This window comes from Lagenorhynchus albirostris, chromosome 12, assembly GCF_949774975.1.
Source record: "Lagenorhynchus albirostris chromosome 12, mLagAlb1.1, whole genome shotgun sequence".
Taxonomy (NCBI): Eukaryota; Metazoa; Chordata; class Mammalia; order Artiodactyla; family Delphinidae; genus Lagenorhynchus; species Lagenorhynchus albirostris.
In genome coordinates this window covers 68,370,514-68,390,011 of record NC_083106.1, presented here as the reverse complement: position 1 = coordinate 68,390,011, position 19,498 = coordinate 68,370,514, and positions in this window count along the sequence as shown.

Genomic DNA, 19,498 nt, shown 5'->3' with positions numbered 1-19,498 from the left:
CAAGGTGAGAGACTGGCCCCCTACGTAGTGAAAATGAAAGGGAATTGAAGCTAAATGGAAGTGGTTCCTGCTTCTATCTCAGGCTATCAAGGTTGTGCGTTATTAAAATATCATATAGTTTTATGTGTTTCCATCTGAGTCCAGTTTGGGGTAAGACCTTGTATTCAACCTAACCCTGCTTGTCCTTGAGTTAGAAGGATGAAGCAGAGGGTGTCAGCCTCCCAGGGTGCTTCTTCCTAACCTTCCTTATTGTCCTTCCGTGCTTCCTGCACCAAATCTCTCAGAGTCTGGGAGGGACTAATAGATGGTCAAATGGATTGGGGGAGGGTTTTTTTCCCCAAATAATTCAGGGTTCTCTTACCATTTTTCTCTCACTCCCAGCTCCAAGCAGTATATGCTCAGATCTGAACTTGACATTGCTCCACAGTGTATGTTTGCCATAATTATACACTCAGGTGCAATGTGCATGACCTGAAACACCCAGGGTGGACTTGTGAATCCGGGACTTCCCTGAATTAACCCTGTTCAAGGGGCAGGAAGCAGGGGCCTGGGTCTGGTTCCCTGTGCGGTCTCTTCCATGGGGAACATATTAGAAATACATATTTGAAATACAGAGGAGATTATGAGCCAGCCTTTCTTCTCTTGCTGGTGTACTTGTTTACCTGCTGAATTCAATGAGATGATCCTGTCTTCAACAAATAAATGAGTAGAAGTGTCTGAGGGCAGCTTAGCAAATGCAGAAAATATGCCTGCCTGCCTGCCTTTTTCCTCCCTTCAGAAATTTAGCCCCCAGACCACAGAACTGTGAAAATGAAGCAGGCCTCCTAAATGGGGCTCAGCTCAATTTCTGTAATCATGTTTAAAGCGAAGTATGTTGCTTATTTCTAAAATTGCATAGTACCTCCACTACTAACCATTTTGCTGCATAGAAGTGGGAGAAGTACTTCTGCTAGGTATTTCATCACTAGAGAGCTATACAGAGAAGCTCATTCACATCCTGATTCATCGTTGTTGATACAACTTAACTATCATGTCATCATCACCCGATATGGGCTGTCAAAGCCCAAGGGTTGCTGCAGATCTCATGATGAGCTGGAAAGAGCTGGAAAAGAGTTCAAAAAAATAATGTAGCTGAGACTCAGATTCTCAGAATCACGGTTTATGCACGCCCAAACATTCCTTTAGGTGGTCATTGTTCCTTTTGGGAAGACTTCCAGGGATGAAGACTTCACAGATTATTTTCAAAGTAAAAAGTATTCAAATTGGCCGTTTATGTCCACCAGCTGACAAATTTAAAATTCCATGGAAATCAACATAGTAAACTCAAGTTTTCCTTCTCTTCTCTTCTCCTGCCCATGGTGACTTTACACAGGGCATATTCCCAGAGCAGTGCTCCTGGCACACCGTGCCCTTAGGCACATGTTGAGACATGAGCCATCACCTCCTTTGCAACTCTCCCTGCTATCACTTTTTAAATTTATTTTGTTTTATTCATTTATTTAATTTTTGGCTGCATTGGGTCTTCGCTGCTGCACACAGGCTTTCTCTAGTTGTGGTGAGCAGGGGCTACTCTTCATTGTGGTGTGCGGGCTTCTCATTGTGGTGGCTTCTCTTGTTGTGGAGCATGGGCTCTAGAGGCGTGGGCTTCAGTAGTTGTGGCGCATGGGCTTCAGTAGTTGTGGCTCACGGGCTCTAGAGCACAGGCTCAGTAGTTGTGGCACATGGGCTTAGGTACTCCGTGGCATGTGGGATTTTCCCAGACCAGAGCTCGAACCCATGTCCCCTGCATTGGCAGGCAGATTCCTAACCACTGCGCCACCAGGGAAGCCCTCCCTGATATCACTTTTCTTAGCCTTTCTGGTATCTATTCAGAAACATCTGCTCCCCATTTCTTCTTATTGATGCCTGGTCAGCATCAATCATGTAAATAAATTTCTATTATTTGGAGGAAAATAGCCAAGGTTCTCAGAGATGGGACCTAGGAAGAGACAAAAATCCAGGACACATCTTTAGCCCAGATGACACTGCAATATGTTTCCATTCCCTGCTGTTTGATGAGATTCTTACTGGAGAGTGAAGTGAAATATGTCTCTTGTGGCACCTTGTCCCCAGCTGGCTCAAGTACCTCCCCATGGACGTATTAAACCACCCCCCAGGGGCTTCCCTGGTGGCGCAGTGGTTGAGAGTCCGCCTGCCGATGCAGGGGACACGGGTTCGTGCCTCGGTCCAGGAAGATCCCACATGCCGCGGAGCGGCTAGGCCCGTGAGCCATGGCCGCTGAGCCTGCGCGTCCGGAGCCTGTGCTCCGCAACGGGAGAGGCCACAACAGTGAGAGGCCCGCGTACCGCAAAAAAAAAAAAAAAAAAAAAAAAACCCACCCCCCCCCAATCACCACCACCACCAGGATCTCAAGGCTTCAAATCAAAAGTAGATCCCTTTGCAGAAAACCTCAGGCCCTGACCTGCTAGGTTATCTTCACACTAATCAAGCATCTGATTTCCACACCTCACCTGTATACACGTGTCATTTTTTTCATGTTTCTATAGTCTTTCTTGGAACTTTATTTCTATACTGTCCTTTAAAAGTACAAGATTTAAGTCTAATATTTTAATATAGAGAGGGCTTCCCTCTATTTCCATAGGCTTGTTTACATGAGAAAATAAGCTCGAGGCTGCTCAAGTGGTGAATTTCAACCAAATAAGGATTTCCTGTTCATACCACATTTTATCAAGGCCATCTCGTGGCAGAGGTGCATCTGGGCATCTTAGCTTTATGCTCCTTTATGCTCCACCTCCCACATTTTTACGCATGGGAAATTATATGAACATTAGTTGCAGGGAGACACTGAAGATAAGTATGCTATATGGGTGAGGAGAGGGGTAGATGGCTGGAGAGGGAAGAGAAAAGGGGGGGGAAATGGGGCAGTGGCTCTTTACAGCATCTGACTTCTCCTGTTTTGTCCTCCCTGAGTCATTTTCTAAAACTAGTACTGGGGTCTCTAAAGCTTGGGGCCAGTCATCCTTCCAAAGTCTATCTTCCTAGGAATGAAAGGACTTTCATCAATATCCCATCACCTTTTTATCATTTGGTATTTGTTTCCACATTTTGTGGATTAAGAAACTGAGAACCAGAATTTACAGAGATCGTTCAGTCAGTTGGCATATTCCTGAATCACAACAAATTGGCAAAATCTTTGAGAATTCTGTTTCTGACACAGTTTGATTCTGATTTTATTTTTCATTTTTAGTTTATTGTTTGTTTGTTTCATCCCCTGTGGATCACCTGGTCACTGTGGTCTTTGTCCTAATAGATTTCAGTGCTTTTAGTTCTGAAAAATGCACACAACCAGAACACTTGTAATAGGTTTGTTGTTAGAGCTCTCTCCTGGTCACCAGTTCTCAACACGTGCATTGTAGGATTCGGAAGACAAAATCCTTTGGAAGAAGCTGTAAAACCCAATCCTTCTACATGTGGATCATTTTAAGTTGTAAGGAATGAGCATCTCAAGATTCTAGTTATCAGTACAGACCAGATGGAAGGTCTTTGTGAAATCTGGCTTGAGAAGGAAAGCATTTTTAGAGTAAGAAGGTAGTATTTTGAAAGACAGCAGCCAGTAGCAGCAGCACCTTGCAGTTCTAAAGCTCTCAGATCCTTCTAACAACCCCATCTACCGAAAATGCCCAAGTAAAGTAAAACCAGACCCTGAGAAATGTCTTTCCTTATCTGCAGCCGTTCTTTATCCCTTTATCAAATAATGGGTATATGGTGATGTTTCCAAGGGATCTGGGAAGGATCTGACTTAAACTTGAAAGTATGGGTTTGGTTGGGACAGCTTGCCCATGAAAGTCAAATTTGTGTCAAGATCTGTATTCTTGGGAATCAAAGACAAGCCAAAGTGTCTTTGGGGAGTAAACTCTGCCTAATAGTGAGATTGATAGGCAATACCTCCCAGAAAATGACTTCAGCTACAGTATTATAATAGTGTGCAGAGTTTTCATAAGCCCATTCGTATATGGTGGAATGGGGAAAAGAGGAGGGAACTAATGTATGATGAGTGTCTGCAATGCTTCAGGAATTGTGCTAAGAACTGCACATATATTCTTTTATGTAATGCTCACAGAAGCACTGCAGGGTAAGTATTATCAACCCCTAAAATTCATTCATTCATTTAAAAACTACATGTGTCATCCAACTGCTGGACCTGCTGTCGTTTTCAGGAAGCTGCAAAAAATCCAGAGTGAGTGATGTGAACACACACAAGGGGAATAGCTAGAGAGAAGGTTTGAAAAGAATGTTGGTCATGGAGGGGATCCTATGACTTGGGACTTTAGTCTGTAGGCCTGGGGGAATCATTACAGAATTTGTAAATGTATTTAAATGTATTTATTAAGAATAATATACATACAAAAAGTGTACAAATCGTAAGTGTTAAGCTCAGTGACCTTTCTCAAAGTGAACATACCAGGTAACTAACCACCACCAAGATAAGAAATAGAACCTCTTCACTACACAAATCTCTTCTGTCCCCACCCCATCACTCCTTCACCCTCCTCCCTAAATGTAACCACTCCCTGCCTTCCAACATCATAGATTTTTTTTTTTTTTTTTTTTTTTTGCGGTACGCGGGCCTCTCACTGTTGTGGCCTCTCCCGTTGCGGAACACAGGCTCCGGACGCGCAGGCTCAGCGGCCATGGCTCACGGGCCCAGCCGCTCCGCGGCATGTGGGATCCTCCCGGACCAGGGCACGAACCTGTGTCCCCTGCATCGGCAGGCGGACTCTCAGCCACTGTGCCACCGGGGAAGCCCTGATTATTTTAAGCTTTATATACACATAAATCACATAGAATGGTCTCTTTTGTAATTTGGCTCAATCTTACATTCATGAGATTTATTCTTGTGGATGGTGATACCAGTAGCTTGGTGATTTGTTGCTGTGGTTGAAATCGCGTTGCATTGTATGAATGCGCCACAGTTTAATGAATTATTCTACTGTTGATGGGCACTTGGGTTGTTTCCAGCTTTCTAAACCTGGTGACTAATGTTTCCTTTCACCAAGACTGAGAACACAGGAGAATGAGTAAAAACGCATTTGTTGGCTCTCAGAAGGTTAAAAGAATTGCCAAACTGGGGACTTCCTGGCGGTCCAGTGGTTAAGACTCCATGCTTCCAATGCAGGGGCCGTGGGTGTGATCCCTGGTCGGGGAACTCCCACATGACGCAGGGTACGGCCAAAAAAAAAAAAAGAATTGCCCCAATCTGTGCTTCTGCCACAAGCACTCTGTCCCCTGGCTCCCCCCATGACCCTTCCTCCTGCCCCAGCAGCCCTCACACCCCGAATTACAATGGGAACCTCAAAGGGAACATGAACTACTTCGTATTTCCTGAGCTGGTGACCTGTGAATCATTTGCTTTCCCTTCAGTTTTACCTCCTTTCAGCGGCACAATTCCAAACAAAGAAGGAGATGAGGAGGAATCAACTAAAACTTTTTTTTTACCTTTTAGACTACAAGACAGAATTCAGGGCAAGAGAATGGAAATAAAGGAAGTAGAATGTAGAGAGCCTAGTCTTGTTCTGGTTGGTTCAGGGGGACTGACCCAGTTAAAATGTGCAGAGCGGCAGATGCCAGCACTGCACGAAAGACAAGCACTATCTGAAAATGCAGTTAGACCGCCAATGGGCTGTGTACTTGGCTTTGCTGGGGACCTGTCACGGGTCAGGCTCCCCAAGAAACACACTCTGAGATGGGATTTATGGTACCGGATGTGTATTAGGGAATGCCCAGGGGAACCACACCAGAAGAAGGGGAGGAAGCAGGATTGGGCAGAGGGAGAAGTTGAGCTGCAATGTGGGCCTCCGGGGGGCGCCTGAGCATTCTAGAATGATCCACCAGAGTTGTCCCAAGCTGGGCCACAGGGTCAGGCTTCCCAACCTTTCCTCCGGCAGGAACTGAAAGTGGCTGCCCTGAGAAGGGCACAACCCAGCTCTCTGCAGCTGAGGACATTCCTGAAAGGGCTGTCCTGACCCAAACCCAGCGGCCTAGCTACAAGCCCTTTCTCTTTTTTTTCTTTTTTAATTAAAAAAAAAATTTTATTGGAGTATAGTTGATTTACAATGTTGTGTTAGTTTCAGGTGTACAGCGAAGTGAATCAGTTGTACATGTACATATATCCCCTCTATTTTAGATTCTTTTCCCATATAGGCCATTACAGAGTACTGAAAAGGGTTCCCTGTGCTATACAGCAGGTCCTTATTAGTCACCCATTTCATATATCGTAGTGTGTATATGTCAATCCCAATCTCCCAATTTATCCCTACCCCCTTTTCCCCCTGGTAACCATAAGTTTGTTTCCTACATCTGTAACTCTATTTCTGTTCTGTAGATAAGTTCATTTGTACGCTTTTTTTAGATTCCACATATAAGCGATATTATATGATATTTGTCTTTCTCTGTCTGACTTACTTCACTCAGTATGATGATCTCTACGTCCATCCATGTTGCTGCAAATGTACAAGCCCTTTCTTGAAGGAGAGATCTGGGCAGCGTGTCTCTGTGTCCATCTCAGGACATTTTTTTATATGGACTCCAACTAGAGAGGGTTAAACTAGATAACTTTCCAGGCTGCTCCTTCTAACTGTGAGATCTGCATTGACTTTTTTCATTATACCCAGGTTTCTAAGCCACTGAAGAGCTTCCAAAGTGTTGTAACTAATTTGCCAATTTGCCTTTCATCTCTCCTCCCTACCATTTCAGCAAGTAAATTCATCACTTAAACCACTCAAAGAAGAAGGGCGGCAAGACCCCCTATAAACACACGTGACCCCTTGATGCAGAACTTCTCTTAAGAAGGTGGGGAGGGTATACTGCCAACTGTCTTCAGTAGTAACCTTTTAGATGATCCTAAAGGGACTCTGTGTGTGTGTGTGTGTGTGTGTGTGTGTGCATGCGCACGCCTGTAATGGTGATGCCTGTATTTAATGCTCGAGAAAGACTTTGCTGTAACTGCTCCTTTATAACTGGACCTGCATGAAGACTGAAATATAATAGAAAAACTGCTCATGAAAACCTCTCCTTACTATCTCTGCCTATTCAACTCAGTAACATGCTATCCTGTAAAGGGGTTTTTGCTGTACATCTTTGACAAGGGACTGGATGATACTTATCGGTTTGAAGAACCTCTTGGAGCAGATTCTGCTGGGGAAACCCCTGCTCACACACCACACACAGCAGCCCCTGAGCTGGAAACTCTGCCTCTGACCTGATGATTCATTCCATTTTGCCTTTAATGCTGGGCTGCTGCTCCCAGCTTTCCCACGACTGTATTTAGTGAATTCCTACCAAGGGCCTCTCCCCAACACTTTTGTGACCCAGAAAGGGCAGAATTATACTCTGCATCCATCCGAGCTCCATTCCTGGGTCCTATTTGCTTTTCCTCCCACTGTTTGGTCTCCTTTCAAAAATGGTTTTAGTGTCTGCAAAAGCATCATTACGAAAGAAACACGGTCTGTTAAGAAAATGTCATTAGTTTTTGGCCTTCGCTGTGTTAATTTTCTCCAACGTTCTTACTGCAGTTCTCCAGTTTGCTTTTCTTGATTGCAATCTGACGCCTCCCCCTCCCTTATTACCTAAAGTGAGTTCTTTGATCGCTCTGGGTTGTCCCATCTCTAACATGAGAATGACAATTCCTGCCTTCTAGACCTACTGTGAGGAGTAAAGAAAGGGTAGTGTAACATAGGCTGTGAAGAAGCTGAGGTATTATTACAATCACTATCTTCATTATTATTCCTGCGTGGGGTGTTGTAGAAATAATCCTGACCTAAGTTTAGTTGAAGGTTGTGGCGCTGGTCTTGTACAAAATAAACAGCGATGGATCCAGGCTGAGTTCCACTGCCCTGAACCCTGTTGGCAAGAATTTTTCCTCTTTTAATTACTAAACTTTGCCTCAGATCAGCCCCAGAGCATGCTCTTGTGGGCTGCTTTCTCCAGCCACTCCATCTCCACACTCTGGATCCACTCACAAATCCCCCCTCTGTACATGCAGGAAGAGAGACTGGTCCCAGGGTGGAATTGTGGAATTGCATTTGTCGTTGCTCTGCACCTAGAAAGTCACATGGTTTCTGCATGCTCTGTAGTGATGCCTCTTAAACCTCAGTGTGCAGAAGGACCACCTGGGAAGCATGTTAAACCTCAGGTGCCTGGGCCCCACCTGCAAAGCTACTATCAGTAGGGTGGGGAGGGCAAGAATTTTCATTTCTCACAATCTCCCAGTGATGCTGATGCTGCTTGTCTGCACACCACACTTTGGGTAGCATGGGTCTGGGTGGGTGGTGGGGGTGAGGCGGGTGGCCACGGGGTCAGCATGCCATACAAAAGAAAATGTTTTTGTCACAGCGAAAGAAACAGAAAACGTATAAGGGAACTCAAAGAACTACAACCCAGATTAGAGGTGTGTCATCTTTAAGCAAGAAAACATTTTGCTGTCATGTTACAAATACTTTATTACCACAGTCTTCTTTGTGGGGAAAGCAAACTTCCTTTTAAAATGAGCAAAAATATCACATCAGTGAGCCAATATTCATCTCAAAGGCTACCAAAAGTTTACAAAATTCAATATATATTCCTAATTTTTTTAAAAACTAGTAAACCGGAAGTAGAAGAAATAAATTTATTAATAAACTAGAAACAGTAAGGAACAGTTTTTCACAGTAAGAACATCTTTCTCAAACAATAGCCAACATCATGCTTACTGGTAAAACACTATAACAATAAGACAAGGATGCCTGCTAATACTACCATTATTTAACTTTCATCTAAATGTTCTAATCAATGTGGAAGGAAGCAAGGGGAGCAAAGAAAAAAGAAAAAAAAGAGAAAAAGAAAAAAAAAGACTAGAAAAGAAGTGTTATAAATACTGGTCAGGCTGTAGCTATATTATTATTTATAGATGATGTGATTATCTACTAGGAAAACTCAAGTGAATAAATGAAAAGTGCCATTAAAAAGAATGGAGGAACTCACGAAGATGAGTGTACAAAAATATACAAAAGCCAATAGCTTGCCTGATTGGCAACAATATTATTGTAGGGATATCTACAAAGCTTGCAAATCACTGGGGAGAAAACAGGCCTGAGAAATGTCAAAAGGTTCTGTCAGAGTCCTAGAAGAATGGGAAATGAAAGCCCACCTCATCTGAAGAAGCTGAAGGAAAGGACCCTACCGGAAGGGACTTCACATTCCAAAACTCATCTCCACGAATTCTGTAATATTTATCACTCCATAGTTTCTGACCACACCATGTGGCACTCTAACTAATTCTCTCCTGTATTACCATAAATGAACAAGAACTTACTTAAGTAGCTTACATCTTTTTTGGTTTTCCCCCTTTTAAAATTTTTATACAATTTTTAAAGGTTACACTCCATTTAGTTATTACAAAATATTGGGTATATTCTCCAGGCTGTACAATACATCCTTGTAGCCTATATTATACCCAAAAGTTTGTACCTCCTACTCCCCCACTCCTATACTGCCCCTCCCCCTCCCACTGGTAACCACTAGTTTGTTCTCTATATCTGTGAGTCTGCTTCTTTTTTGTTATATTTACTAGTCTGTTGTATTTTTTAGATTCCACATGTAAGTGATATCATACAGTATTTGTCTTTCTCCGTCTGACTTATTTCACTTAGCATAACGCCCTCCAAGTCCATCTATGTTGCTGCAAATGGCAACATTTTGTTCTTTTTTATGGCTGAGTAGTTTTCCATCCACACACACACACACACACACACACACACACACACACACCACATCTTCTTCTTTTTTTTTTTTTTTTAGTTTTTGGCCACACCCCATGACATGTGGGATCTTAGTTCCCTGACCAGGGATCAAACCCACGCCTTCTGCATTAGAAGGCAGAGTCTTAACCACTGGACCACCAGGGAAGTCCCTATACCATGTCTTCTTTATCCATTCATCTACCGATGAACACTTAGGTTGCTTCCATATCTTAGCAATTGTAAATAATACTGCTATGAACATTGGGGTACCTGTATCTTTTCAAATTAGTGTTTTTGATTTTTCAAATATATACCCAGGAGTGGAATTGCTGGGTCATAAGGTAGTTCTATTTTCAGTATTTTGAGAAACCTTCATACTGTTTTCCACAGTGGCTGCACCAATTTACATTCCTACTTATTATGTATGAGGGTTCCTTTTCTTCATATCCTTGCCAACATTTGTTATTTGTGCTCTTTTTGATGATAAGCAGCTTACCTCTTAAAACTTTATTTCATGGTGCAGATTTTAATGTTGAACTCTGCCCTTCTCAAAGAAATTTTTGTCACCTGGCAGAAGAAGTGGACATTTAGTAATCCATAAATACTCCCCTACCACATAGTCCAGCATAATTTAAGTAAACATTCAAGGAAAGAAGCAGAGTTTCCTCTTTCATTATGTTTTCATTTGAACTGTTTTAACTTTCTGATCATTCTGTCCCTCTGAACCTAATTTAGTTCCTTACAAAGATGGTCTAAAAAAAATCAAGTATTAAATATGACATTTTATTAGTAGTTGGCAATTAGCAAATAAATTTACAGGATACATTCATATTGGCAAGCATATTTCATAGATTCTAAACTAGTAAAGCAGTGTAATCTCCTCACCCTTTCTGTGACATGATAAGCCTGTTTCTAAGGCCACCTGAGACCTCACCTGATGTCCAAGGCATTGGAGGGCCAAAATGTGCTGACCCCAGGATTTGGCAACTTACATATAAATGAAGCATCTTATCAAGAAGGCATGAAAATGACTTTAGAGGAAAGAAAAATCTCCAAGCTCACGAGTCTTGCTTGGTTTTCAGCTTGGTAGCAGAGGCAGTGCTCTTGTGATACAGATAGAGCGGTTTTCTCCAGCACATCCATGGTGATTTATACCTTTACCAAAAAGGTGGCCAGCCAGGTCTCACTGATTTTTGGATAATCTCTCATATTGCCTTAGTGTACTGAGTGCCTCTTTCTCAGACATATTTAACACTGACATGCATTTAATTAATAATTTATGGTTCATACTATTGTTAGTACAATTGCTACACATTACTGTTATTATATTAAAACATGTGGTATTAGTAGCATATGGTTTGCCGGTTTAATAAAAATGAGCATGAATCTAAGGGTGAGGATGCATGGAGCAAAGACTTAAGGTCAGAGAACCTGGATTCACATCCCAGCCTCCTGGCTTGTGAGCTGCATGGTTTGTCATCATTACTGCTGGACAATAATACCTGCCCTGCCACCTCTAGAGAAGTTTCTCAAATCAGTGTGTGCTGTAGGAATTCATCCTTTACATGATCACCTGTGTTAAGTCAAACTGCATCTTGTTTTCCTCCAAGGGAACAATTCAGCATGGAACTCAAACTTTGGAGTTCAGCGAGCCAGGTTCAAATCCCAGCTCAGCCACTTGTTAACTGCTTGCTTTGGGGAAAATTACTTACCTCTCTAAACCTTAATGTCTTCATTTGTTAGACAGGGCTGGCATAATAGTACTACCTCATAGGGCTACTATGGGAATTTAAAATATGTATTAGTTATCCATTGCTGCATAACAAATTACCCCAAAGCCTAATGGCTTAAAACAACAGATTTTCATTATTTCAGGGTTTATGTGGGTCGGGAATCTGGGCATGGTTTAGCTGGGTCCTCTGGCTCAGATTTCTCACAAGGCTGCAATCAAAGGGTCAACCAGGAGTGCAGACATCTCAAGGGGCAACTGAGGGAAGATACGCTTTCAGACTCACTCATGTAGCTGTTGACAAGCCTCAGATACTGGCTGGCCAGAGACTTAGGTTCACTGTCACATGGACCTCTCTATAGAGCTGTTATCAACACAGCTTGCTTCTCCCAGGTGTTGCAGCTTGCTTTCCCCAGAGCTAGGGCTGAGAGGGAGAGATTCCAAGATGGAAGCCACAGTCTTTTTATAACCTAATCTCAGAAGTGACATCCCATCACTTGGGCTGTACTCTGTTCGTTAGAGACAAGACACTAGTTCCAGCCCATACTCAGGGGAGGGAGTTACACAGAGGCATGAGTACCAGGAGGAACAGATCACTGAAGTCCCCTTTAAGGCTGCCTACCACAATATGATGATATATGAAAAGTTGTCTGATAAAGACTCAAGTCAGTATCAGCTGCTATTACTACCTCACAGTACTGTTCTTAGACTGAAATTAGAAGCTATGTAATCTATCAGGATATATGTAAAAGGAATTTGTAAAATGTAAAGATCCTTGCAAAATAAAGGTTTTATTAGTTTTATAACTTTCAAAATCTACTTCCAAATTATAGGTGGTGATATAAAAACAGCAAATCAAGGAGTAAGTGACCTGAATTCTACACCTTGCTCTGCAAATGCCCTTGGAATAACCATTTATTTGTTTCATGCCTTAGTTCTCTTATAAGAGCAATACTAATAACAGCCTTGCCAGGATAAAATGTAATAGCGTACATAAAATTATGCTGAAACCTAAAGAAATGAGATGCTGATGGTGATGATGATGATGACAATGATAAAAATGATTATTTCAGCTACTGCTTCTTGGCCCTTTGTTGACAGTTCAAGTAAACAGATGTGATTTTTTTTATCAGTTATATTTGAAATCTATGCATAAAATCCAGCTACTCCCAATTTTTACACTTTTATATGGCTTAATCTTATCTGGCTTTGCATATTAGATATGCTGCCCTGAAAAGTGGATGCAAATAGAACTTTTGGAAGCTGACCCACAATTCAAATGCACAGAAAGGGTTTCCATATATCTAGTGGAAGTTCACAATGCATGTGTGACATAATTAGTATTTTTGTAATAGAAAGAATTATCTTTATCTAATTAGCCTGAGGTTTCTGACATTATATCAAGTGCTTTAGAACTGGGCACACCTGGATAAATATTCTTCTAGTATATGATCAAGCCTTAAAGTTATTAGAGAAAGAACTTGCAAAACAGCCTTTTGAAGTAGGCAAATATAACGCACTTTTAGTTATCTCCAAGAGTGCTTTATGTTTAATTCTTGTGCTATGTACACTTCATCTCTCACTGTACACTGACTCACATTTAGCAGGCACAAGTTCAAAATCTGTTCAACCACTTTATGTGGTTTTTTTCCCCCTGCTTATAAATGTATTACATGTTCATTGTAGAAAATATGGAAATACAGAAAAGTGTACAGAAGAGAATTAAAATTATTCAAAACCCCACCACCAAGAGATAGCCACTGTTGATACTTTGATGTATTTTTGCTCCCAGTGCTTTTACTCTATATAAACAGAAAACAGATGTTTCTTTTTTAATAATATTAGAAGCATACTATGTGTTTTTTGTATCCATTAACTTTTTTCCAATTGACGTTATATCTTTAATAGTTTCACATATAACTAAACATGCTTTTAAAACATCACTTCTGGGCTTCCCTGGTGGCGCAGTGGTTGAGAGTCCGCCTGCCGATGCAGGGGACATGGGTTCGTGCCCCAGTCCGGGAAGATCCCACGTGCCGCGGAGCGTATGGGCCCATGAGCCATGGCCACTGAGCCTGCACGTCCGGAGCCTGTGCTCCGCAACGGGAGAGGCCACAACAGTGAGAGGCCCGCGTACCGCGAAAAACAAAACAAAACAAAACAAAAACATCACTTCTCATAAGTATATGTTATATGGATATATCATAACATTTAACCAATCATTACCACTGGGTTTTTAGAATGTCACTTTTTTAATACTATAAAATTAGAGTGTGAAATTATATACATTTAATACTATAACATAGCTTGAAATTTTTTACTTAAATCTTGTCGTTCGTTATTCTAGCTATTTTGGTAAGCGGTTTGTAGCAAAGGAGTTCTTGGCGTCACTAGAGGGGAAATGAGTTTTGGTAATTTAATTGTGAAAGGACTCACATACACACCACAGCCTTTTCTTTCCCTTCCTTCCCTCTTTTGGCAGCAATTTATAGGCTTTTAGTGCTGGAAATTGTCAAAGCAACCATCTAATTGGAGTGGCATCGGTCCTTTTTTCCCTACCCAGCATCCATCCCCTTTCTCTGGTAATAGCGCCCTGATTTTTCTTGAAGAACCACACCTCTTTTTCCTCAGTCTGCATGACCCACTCAGGTCAAACTGAATGCACCCTTGACTCCCAAGAGTTACACGTGACCCAGACCAATTGCAACATCTTGCTCTTCTAGCCACTGTGATTGGTTCAGGGATGTCCCGTGGTCCAGAACAGACCAATCAGAACCAGTGAAACTCAGTTCAGAGGTTTACAGGTGCCGCCAAAGCCTTTTATCTGTATCGGCTGGGTAGATTTGAGGATCTATGCCTGGAAATGCTGGGACCCGACCTAAGGGGAAAGCCCCCTAAAGATAACACCTTACATGGTGAAAAGAAGAGATGGAGAAAGCGTCTTGATTTAACTCTTTGACTTCCTGGATCCAGCTGTTCCTGGATCTACCCTGGACATCAAAGTCTCACGAGCAGTCCCCTTTTCTGCATAAACCAATTTAAGAGGATTTCTTTCATTTGTGTTTGAAAGGATTCTCACTAATCCAGAGATCTTACACCCTCAACTGATGAAGAGGAGTTGTGATTAAGATAGTATAAATTCATACTTTATAACTTTATGAGTTGTGGTTAAGAAGATTCTGGAGCTGAATCGTGTATCCATCACTCACTGTGTAACTGCGGGAAAGTTAACATGACCTTCCCTCCACCTCAGCTTCCCTACTTCTACAATGAGGAAAATGAAGGGTTAAATACATTAATATGTGAAAAGTGCTTAGAACAGTGCCTGGCACCTCCTCAGTGCTATCTAATTGTGCCCCTGCTGCCACTGTTGTTAGTCTGAAGGTAGAAAGTGAAACACAGGAGAGGTAAGTGACCTTTTTCACTCAGGGCTTTGTTTGCCAACCAAAAATTCAAACTTAGGTCTTCTCTTTTCTGTGCTCAGTTAATGATATCATCATCTTTATGAAAGAGATTTAAGCATTAGGCTTTGAGAGGGTTTCTGTCCGCATATTTGAATATTTCTGTCAAAAGCATTGGAGGGAAATCTGAGGCCCACAAAATAGCTTTATGTTGCTAGCAGTGACCAGCCCCTACCAATAGGACTGTAGGTTATAACTTGTAACCGAATATCTTTTATTATAAGAAATTTAATTAACTGTATTGTTAAATGTATTTATTTAATTAAAATTAAAATACATTTTATTGTAATTTCTATTATTACAAGTGATTGGAAAGGAAATACTTGGTCCCTTTCCCAGCTTTCTTTTTCTTAAATAAAATATACCTTCCCACTAAACCAGTTGCCCCTGCAGAATGCCTTCAGGTAGTGGGCTCCCATTACTACTGAGCGCTGGGCAGGCAGCTGGTCTCTCCCAAACGTGAATCAGATTTCATCAAGTGTGGCTCGGAGAGAACGTGGCATATGGCCAATGAATACACAGCTGCCTCGTGAATTTTTCCACCGAGATTAGTCTAATACCTAAATGTACAGTGAATAAAACACTTTCTAAATAAGAATATTATGTTCACATTCCTTGTCACTGTCAAATATTAAGAGCCAGGTCATTCCCTTGAATTATAACAAAATCCCACTCTCCTGTTTGAAAAAGTCCACATTACTTAGTATTTATTGTCATACTATTCAAGTCCAGGCTGCCTTTTAAATTTTATTACTAAAAATTTTTTCAGACAGCTACATTGCCTGTTATTAAAATAGAAGCTCTTCTGTGAGTGTAGAACTGCTCCGTAAAGGCCTCATAAAGTTCTGATAGAGATGGAGAGCATGGAAGAATGACGGTGTGGTTGGAGGTGCTGGGCCTGGGGCTTTGGAAGGGTCCGATCGCAGTTCCAACGCACCCTGACACTTCTTGGCTGCCTGCCATTGAGCAAGGTACTTACTACCCTCTGCCTTAGTTTCCTCATCTGTAAAATGATAGTAATAATATCATGCCCTAATGATAATACAACTATTATCAGAATCAAAATTGGGATAACAAAATTGTCAGAATCAAAATGAGAACATGTATACAATGCTCTTAGCACAGTACCTGCTGCACAGCAAGCCCTCAAAAACAATGACAGCTGCTTTGTTATTGATTCCAAAGTTTGCAGAATTATCTTTGTAACCACGGGACAATTAGCAAACCTTTCTGGGCCTCAGTTTTGTCATCTTTACAAGTAAATTGGATCAGATTCAATATAAAATGCCTTTCAGGTTTAGAATGCTATGACAGTGCCCATAGGTGTAAGGTAAACCCCAAATCTATAACAGTGTTGATGTCGGGGGAATTTTTTCAAACCTATTCTTCCACGGTGAAATCAAGCTGCACCCATTTCTCAGCAAGGTTCCTCCATTCATGACTTTTTCTCCATCCAGTGCTCAGATTTTTCAGCACTTGTTTGGGGAGAAGAGTTAATGGCTCATTGCAGAACTTTCCTCATCATGACAACTTTAATAGTGTTATCAACTTTCTTTCCGATTCCATAATGAATCTTTTTCATAATTAAAGGGCTGCATGATGTTGATAGCACAGACAAAAGTAACCAATTCTAGGATTAACTTGGTTACTGAAGATCACTAATATAGGTTATTCCTTCCCAATTGTTTTGCTGGGGTGGGTGCTGAGGGCACTAATCGTCTTCACTGATTAAGCCAACCTGAAAATCTCTTTATCAGCCCTTAACTTCATACTTCACCAACACAGCCTTTGAAGTATTTATGTTTTTCTTCTCATGAAGAGCTTTTAATTTTTTTTTTTTTTGCTTAGGCTCCAAAGTAAGATTAATTTAAAAAGCATTACTTTCAAAGTAGACTTCTGAAAGCCTCCACACATCAACATTAAATCTAAATTGATAAGTATTTTTTTCTTTAAATGATGCAACTTGTAAAACTAGTGGTATATTTCCTGTGTGAATAACTATAGCTATATTGATTTATGAACTCCAGAAAGAATTACCGCTAGGGAAAAAGACAGGCTAGAGGAGCATTCGTTGTGAAGCAGATATAACATTTTAAACTGTGTTTACATTTACATGTGTTTATGTGTTAACTGATATTTATACTCATTTTCCAAAAATGAATTATAGATTGATGAAGGATGTATTCAAAACTCAATTCACTGGAAGAAAAAACAATAGATATAAATATACGCTGTGAGATTGAAAAATGTTTTTCTTCTAATAATATAAATGGAATAATGCAAATAAAAATGTCACCTGAGTAAGTGGCACGCTGTATTTTTGGACCCCAGATTGACTACTGGCATAACTACCAGAAAATAAAATAGAAACTAGATACAGCCAGGCATTGGCAAATATCCTTCCATATTATTGTTAAGAAATTAAAATAACTGCCTCTTCATGGTGTGAATTTTCCTTATTTGAGCCTTTCTTGATTACAAATAACAGATTCCCATTTCAAATTAGCTTAATCATGAAGGGAATTTATTAAAAGTTGCTAGGATATATGGTGGAACCCCAGAGCCACAGCTAGCTGCTAGGAAGTTATCCAGAACCCAGAACCCAGTATGTATATGTCTCTCTTTTCTCTCCTTCCCTCCTCTCCTCTTCTCTCTCCAGATTGGCTCTCAGTGTTCTGCATGCACGTAGGGAAATGCAGGTGTTCTGCAGCTCCCTAGCTTAGATGTCCAGGTTCAGACAACTCAGAGAGAAAACCAGTAAACATCTCTCACTCACAGGTCCAAATTTTTAGAAGAAAGTGATTGGCCCAGCTGTAGTTAGGTATGTACCCTTGGCCCAATGAACAATGGCCAGGCGGTGAGGTTCTGGAATTGCAAACATTGTTGCTGGGAATCTAGTCCTACCGGGAGGGGAACAGTATGCAGGAAAAAAGAGAACACACACACACACACACACACACACACACACACACACACACACACACACACCTCTACCTGTCTCCTTATATGAGGTCTCCTGGCCATACATGATTAAAACAGCTTACATTGAACTACACACTCTCACCCACTCTCCTCCTAAAGGAAGATAATCCAATCAGTCATATCTAGCAACTGAAACCAAAAAGGTCATCAATGGGCCCCTATCCTCAAAATGAATGATTTCCAGATTAGCCCATTTTCCCTCTAGACCAGACTCCATTTTGTCAGACAATGCTCTTTTCCATCCTGCAATTCAATGGTTAGATGGAAAAATTAAAAAGCTGTCAGAACCACAAACCATCCCCACTTAGAAAAAGATACAAGAAGCAAAAGTCTTCAAGGCAACACCATGCATTGGTTACCAGACCCCAGAATATATTGCATCTCACAGGAGGACAAGGATTACAGGATTAAAGGGAAGGATAAAAATATTTTATGGGCCTCCATTGGTGGTGTGGTGGGTTCCTTGCTTAATTAACTGCTTCAGTAAAACATAATGCAAATGAGGGAATTCTTTCTGCATGCTGCCCTGAGTGACTTAGCCAATCAGTTCCACAGTCTCTCTGTAGTTCCGTAGCCTTCTCTATTGATACAGTTTCTCTCTTGGTCAAGATTCTTTGGTTTGCAAGTAAAAACATATACAGATGTAAAAACACACAGCTTAGGGGGAAAAATAGGTTAGGAGTTTATTGGAAGGGTACAGGGGTGTACCAGTTAGCTACTACCGGATAACAACCTCAAAACTTAATGACAGGGCTTCCCTGGTGGCGCAGTGGTTGAGAGTCCGCCTGCCGGTGCAGGGGACACGGGTTCGTGTCCTGGTCCGGGGGGATCCCACATGCCGCGGAGCGGCTGGGCCCGTGAGCCATGGCCGTGGAGCCTGCGCGTCCGGAGCCTGTGCTCCACAGCGGGAGAGGCCACAGCAGTGAGAGGCCCGCGTACCACAAAAAAAAAAAAAAAAAAACTTAATGACATAAAACAGCACCCTTTATTTAACTCAGTTTTGGAGACGGGGTAATTTTTCTGCTGTGGTCCAGCTCAGCTGGTCTCCGCTGAGATAGCTTGTGCGTCTGCACACAGCTGGCATGTCAGTTATAAGCCTGATCTAGTGTGTTCACACACTTATGGGGATTGGCAGGCTGCCGTCTAGTGCACCTAAGTGGGCCACCTAAGTATTCAGGATACTAGACAAGGTGTCCTCACTTGGTGGCCACAGCATTCCTAAAAGAGCAGCTCTTGAGACCCAGAATCAAAACTCATACAATTCCATTTCTGCCATGTTCTACTGGTCAAAGTAATTCATAAGTTCAGCCAGATTCAAGAAATGGGGAAAAGATCCACCTCCCGATGGGAGGAGCTGCAAAATAGTATGGGCATTTCTGCAATCTCCAGCAAGGGATATTTCAAGGAGGTCCAAGATAATGTGAATAGCCAGACACCACAGTGGCTAGAACTGGGAATTGTAAAGCTTGCAGAGCCTGGGAGATTTCCATTTTCATTCAGGCTATTGTCTACCTCTCATCATAGCTAGCTCTGCTCCCCTCAGTAAGACA